The following is a 7,001-nucleotide window of genomic DNA, read 5'->3' on the forward strand; positions in this document are numbered from 1 at the left end:
TGTTTATACCACATCTTGTTTATCCATTTATCTGTTGATGGGTCATACTGTCTTTTTACTCTTAATAATGCTGTTATGAACACTGGTGTACAAGTATTGGAGTCCCTGCGTTTACTTCTATTGGTTGTACATTGGAGCATCACAGTTTGATAAAATTAATCCAGCCACAAATGCTTTTAAATCAACTTTTCTTCAACACAATAGGTGATACACCAGTTTTTAAAGAACAGTTTTGAATAATACCTTGTTGCAAAACTGTTGCAGTCTTTGTCAGCATCAAGGATCCTAAGTGTGTAAAAAAAGCATACAAAGTATTTAGAATGTATTAGAACTCTAAGCAGACATAAAAGCAAGATACATGGAAGAAGAGAAGCTAGGATTCTGTGTTGTAAGTTAGTATTCAGTTCTGAAAGTACTTTTTTAGTTGGGTGTCATAATATCTTTAGTGCTTAACCAAGTGAAGAAACCAGACATAATTACTATAAATGTTACATTCAGTAAACTTTGGAAATCAATAAAGAAAATAAAAAGCCAAAAGTGCAATATAAAACTAGCAAAAAACACAAATAGACAATCCATTAAGAGTGCATATGGCAGAGACAATAGAATACAGACATACCTTAGAGATATGTGGGTTTCAGTTCTATACCACCAAAAACAAGTACTGCAATAAAGCAAGTCATAATATTTTTGCTGGTGAAGGGTCTTGCTGTCAATTTGTAAAAAATAAAAACATATTTGTGAAGCACAATAAAGTGAAGCACAATAAAACAACGTGTGCTTGCACTACAGAAACATTGATTAACCAATGAATATGACAAATTGATCCAAAGTTAAATATAATGTTTGATGAAGCCGTTTGCTTGGGAAATGCAAGCTAAGGGGCAGTTGCAGGGTTGGAGTGAGGGGAAGGAAAAAGTATATATATAAATGTATTGGGTTACCTGATGCAGACACCGGCCTGCAGTGTCCACATCATTATGGATGAAATGAGACATTCACATAGACTACAGAGTCTGTGGAAGAAAAGGGACAGCATGGCTTTTCTCTCAAGGGGAGAAAACCCTTGGCCCTTACCGTGACCGACCTTTATTGGGTTTCTCAGCACATTACATGATGGTCCTCATTTACTATGCACAGGTTCACTTTAGGTGGTTACCTTTTACAGAAAACAAAGGAGCCAATGCCACTAATCAAATCACAGGAGAGGGATATTTGTAAATGAAAAGGCAAAAGTGGTTAAACCATTTACACTCATCCTTGGAAGTTTAGCATGGATTTTAGGAAGTTACTTTGCCATGAATGTCCTTAATTCAGGGAGAGGGAGTGTTTTTAGCAAGAACAAGATTCAAAGCGGCCTAGGCACATTGCAGGCCTGATTCCCCATGGGAGAACCTATCTGTAAGCATGGGTCCTGTGCATCTCCGAGTGGCAGCTGGGCCCATGCCACACAGAATGGTCTCCTACATTGACCAAAGTAACCATTAGGTTTTTTCCATAAAATAAAAGACACAGTTTTCATTTTCACCAATAACTTTATTGATTTGGATATTTTGAGTATGTTAGCTGTCTCCCACTATTGACTTCTAGTGGGTGGAGACCAGGGATACTGCTAAACATCTTCCAATGTATAAGGCATCCCCACAGCAAAGAATTATTTGGCCAAAATGTCAATAGTACCAAGAAATTTTGCAAACCACTTTTGAACACATTTGATCAGTCACAGCACCTTCTCCATACTCTGTACAAATCTTTTTTTGCATTTCAGTTACATTCTTACCTTTTTTTGAAATAATAAAGCATAATACACTAAAAATATCATATATTTTCTTCCATCTTCAATATTAAAATGGATGCACAAAAATCACCAATTACTTAAGTTTTTTTTTTAAATGCAAGCTGATAATGACAGCAGTGTCAGTACAATCTAACAAAATTGTTTCAGATGAATTTAAAGACAGCTAAACACTACTAGAGCCATGGTACAGAAAAAATGTAATGGACTTTTTGGCCAACCTAATATTTGTATAAGTGTTCCTACCCTTTAGCCATCCTGAAGCAGTAAACAATTTTCATGTAAGGGCGTTAATTGAAGTGCACTCATATTAGTGAAAATTTGGAAACAACCTACTCACCCATAAGACCACTGACTAATTTATGATAACCCATGCACTGATTTACTATGCAGTCACTAAAATGATGTTTCGAAATGTCCCATGGAACTTTCACAATGTATGTGTACATCAAGTTATTACATTATACACTTTGAAGATGTACCAATTTACTTGTCATTTATATTTCAATAAAGCTGGAAAAATGATTAATGACTTGGGGTAGTGTTAACTATATTATGAGTAAAGAAGACTACATTATTTTACATAGTGAATGACTTAAGTTAACAAATTTATAAACTAGACTGAAAATAATTACAACAAATTCTAAACCACACTAGGGGCGAGTGCAAGAGAAAGCTGCACAGCTCCAACATCCAGTCTACCTGTGCCACCCATTGCCGCTGTACCCCATCACTTGTCCTGAGCTGCCACCATTGGACCTGCAGACAGGGCAATACCACTCACGGGCTTGCCAGAGCTGTACAGAGGAGTGGGGCCAAGGGTTCAACCCTAAAGAGAGGAGTTTGGGTCATAAGCCACTCTCTGCAAGATTCAAAGTACAGCTAAGTAGCCAGTGTGCGTGGGAGGAAAAAGCTTCCCCCTCCTGACCTTGAAATGGTTCTGGTGTTCTGGACCAGCTCTCTTGTCCTACAGAGGTGCCCCAGTCCCATGATGTTTCCTGTTCGCCTGGCAGCCCCACCTTCCATCAGCCCGCTAGGCAGAAGCGCTGGGAGCCAGCAGCACTGCACTGTGGTCCAGATCGCCACCGCTGCAGGCACGGTGTCCAGGTAGTGGGTAGTCTCCACCCATCCCCCAGGATAAAGCAGCTGCTCTGGGAGCCAAGGCCACAGGGACCTGGAGCCATGGTGCAGTGCAGGCACTAGCAGAGGAATGTTGTCTCCACCTAGTGGGTGATTTTCCTAATATGAGGATTCCAAGGCTCTAAAATTGTACAAATTACATTACATTGCACTACATCAAATTAGGCATATTCAGGGAAGTTTAGGGATTAATCGAGACCCTATTTGAGTTTTAGCACATGTCTTCACCTGAGTTAAATTTGGTCAAATTAGAAGAATGTTTAAGTTATTTATCATGAGATTGGTTGGTTATCTTTTAAATATTTAGAATATGTAATTTCAAGAGACACTCCCTCTGCCCCCTGTCCCAGATGTCAGTGAAACATCTTTGGAGACTTCTTTGTTCAAAATAGTCTCAGGACTTCTGGCCAAGATAGAGGCGTAGGTAGATACACTTTGCCTCCTCACACAACCAAAAGGAGGACAACAAATTTAAAAACAAAAAATAACCAGAAATGCTGGAAAATTGAATTGTATGGAACTCTGACAATAAAGTAGTTGAAGAAACATTCATTCAGACTAGTAGGAGGGGTAGAGAGGGGCAGCCAGGGTGGAGAGGACACATGGCAAGGCAGCAGCTGGTGGGCCAGGAAGTCCCACATTTGCATGTGGATAAACTGGGAGGAACAATTGGACAGCAAGACAGACCATGCAACCCATGGTTCCAGCGTGGGAAAAGAAAGCCTCAAAACCTCTGGCTGTAAAAACCTGTGAAGGTTGTGGTGGTAGGAGAAACTCCCAACCTCACAGGAGAGTTCATTGGAGAGACCCACAGGGTCCTAGAATGTACACAAACCCATCCACCCAGGAATCAGCACCAGAAGGGCCTGATTTGCTTATGGGTAATGGAGGAAAGTGACTAAAAGCCAAGAGCAGAGCAAGTGGCCTTGTTCCCTCTCAGAACCCTCTGCCGCATACAGCATCACAATGCAGCAATGTGGGTTGCCCTGCCCTGGAGCACACCTAAGGCTCTGCCCGTTACAATATAACAGGTGCACCAGGACAAAGACATATGACCCAAATGAAAGAACACATCAAAGCTCCAGAAAAAAATATACAACTAAGGAATGAGAGATAGCTAACCTATCAGATGCAGAGTTCAAAACACTGGTAATCAGGATGCTCACAGAAATGGTTAAATATGGTCACAAAGTAGAGGAAAAAGTGAAGGCTATGAAAACTGAAGTAATGAAAAATGCACAGGGAACCAACAGTGACAGGAAGGAAACCAAGATTCAAATCAATGGTTTGGACCAGAAGGAAGACATAAACATTCAGTCAGAACAGAATGAAGAAACAAGAATTTAAAAAAAAAAAAAAAAAAAAGAGGAGAAGCTTAGGAACTGTTGGGACAACTTTAAACATTCCAACATTGGACTCATAAGGGTGCCAGAAGGAGAGAGGAAGAGCAAGAAACAGAAAACTTATTTGGAAAAATAGTGAAGAAGAACTTCCCTAATCTGGCAAAGGAAATAAGACTTCCAGGAAGTCCAGGAAGCCCAGAGTCCCAAAGAAGTTGGACCCAATGTAGCACATGCCAAGGCACATCACCATTACATTACCCAAGATTAAAGAGGAGAGAATCTTAAAAGCAGCAAGAGAAAAGGAGACAGTTATCTAGAAAGGAGTTCTCATAAGACTATCAGCTGATCTCTCAAAAGAAATCTTGCAGGCAAGAAGGGCTGGAAAGCAGTATTCAAAGTCATGAAAGGCAAGGACCTACATCCAAGATGACTCTATCCAGCAAAGCTATCATTTGGAATAGGAGGGCAGATAAAGTGCTTCTCAGATAAGGTCCAGTTAGAGGAGTTCATCATCACTGAGCCCTTATTATATGAAATGTTAAAAGGACTTATCTAAGAAAAAGAAGATAAAAAATATGAACATTAAAATGACAACAAACTCACAACTATCAACAACCGAACCTAAAAAACAAACAAACAAACAAACAAAACAACAACTGAGCAAATAACTAGAACATGAACAGACCACAAAAATGGAGATCACATGGAGGGTTATCAGCAGGTGGGTGGAGAGGGGAGAATGGTGGGAAAATTACAGGGAGTAAGAAACATAAATGTCTATTTCTTGTCTACAAAACAGACAGGGGGAGATTAAGTATAATATAGGAAATGGAGAAGCGAAAGAACTTAAATGTAGGATATATGAACATGAACTAAAGAGGGGGACATGCTGGTGGGAGGCTGGTGCAGGAGGGAGGGAATTAAGGGGAGAAAAAAATGAGACCGTTGTATTAATATAATCACTAAAAAATGTATTTTTTTTTTAAAAAGTAGTCTGAAGTTGGACTGCTCTGTGGGGGAAAGTGAGGCCACTTCTTGCTTATGCTCACAAGTTGAACGCCCTGTGATTCTGCCTGTGAAACATTTCTAATTCTTAAATGATACTTTAAAAAGCATGATGTGCACACTGTATAAAAAAATGAAGAGTCTAAGAGTGATTTTTAACCTTTTTTCATCTAATTGCACACATAAACAAATTGCTATTTTTGCCAACCTGACAAAGTAAGTATAATTTTTGTTTATTTCAAAAAAATAAGAAACAGTAATTATATAGCCTTTTTTTTTTGCTCCAAAGTGACTTTTTTCTTTCCCCCCAACATTTTAAAAATTAAATTTACTGGAGTGACATTGGTTAATAAGATCATATAGTTGTCAAGTATACATTTCTATGATACTATATCTGTATATTGCACTGTGTGCCCACTCCCCAAAGTCAATCCATCTTCTGTCACCACATATTATGCCTCCCTTCACCTTCTACCCTCTCCCACTGCCCTCAGCACTACCACATTGCTGTCTGTGTCTATGAGTTTCAGTTTTATATTCCACATATGAATGAAATAATATGGTTTTTAGCGTTTTCTGAATGACTCATTTCACTTAGCATAATATTCTCAAGCTCCATCCATGTAACAAATAGCAATATTTTGTCTTTTCATATGGCTGAGTAGTATTCCACTGTGTATATGTATCACATATTCTTTGTCTAGTCCTCTATGGGAGGACACTTTGGTTGTCTCAATACTTGGCCATGGAGAATAATGCTGCCGTGAACATAGGAGTGCATATATGGTTTTGAGTATTTCAGGTAGATACCCAGGAGAGGAATTGCTGGGTCATATGGTGACCACATTCTTATTTTTTTTAGGAATCACCAGACTGTTTTCCATAGTGGCTGAACTGGTCTACATTCCCACCCGCAGTGAATGTAGACAACCTCTCCAACACTTATTATCACTTGTCTTGTTGATGATAATCACACCTGTTGATAACAGGTGTGAAGTAGTATCTCACAGGAGTTTTGATTTGCATCTCCCTAATAGCTAGTGAGGCTGAACATCTTTTCATATATCTGTTCACCATTTGTATGGCTTCTACAAAGAGGTGTCTGTTCAGGTCTCTTGCCCATTTTCAATTGGATTGTTTGTTTGGTGTTGAGTTTTATGAGTTCTTTATATATTTGGGATATTAAACCTTTGTCAAAGCTGTTGTTTGCAAATATGATCTCCCATTCTGTCAGTTGCCTCTTTGTTTTGTGGTCAGTTTCTTTTGCTGTGCAGAAAGTTTTTAATTTATTATAGTCCCATTCATTTATTTTGCCCTTACTTCCCTTGCCTTTGGAGTCAAAATCATAAACTGTTTTCCATAACTAAGGTCCATAAGTTTGGTACCTATGTTTTCTTCTATGTAACTTATTTTTTCATATCTTAATTTAAGTATTTGATTCATTTGAATTGATTTTTGTACATAGGGACAAACTGTAACCTAGTTTCAATATTTTGCATGTGGCTTTCCAACTTTCTCAACACCTTTTATTGAGAAGGCTTTCTTTTCTTCATTGTGTGTGTCTGGCTCCTTTGCTGAAAGTTATTTGCCCATATACATGTGGTTTTATATCTGAGCTCTCAATTTTGTTCCATTATCTGTGTGTCTGTTTTCTGCCAATACCATGCTGATTTGATTAGTGTAACTCTGTAGTATGAATTGAAGTGAGGTAGTGTGAT

The sequence above is a fragment of the Phyllostomus discolor genome, chromosome 9 (genome assembly GCF_004126475.2).
Source record: "Phyllostomus discolor isolate MPI-MPIP mPhyDis1 chromosome 9, mPhyDis1.pri.v3, whole genome shotgun sequence".
In the NCBI taxonomy this organism is placed as follows: domain Eukaryota; kingdom Metazoa; phylum Chordata; class Mammalia; order Chiroptera; family Phyllostomidae; genus Phyllostomus; species Phyllostomus discolor.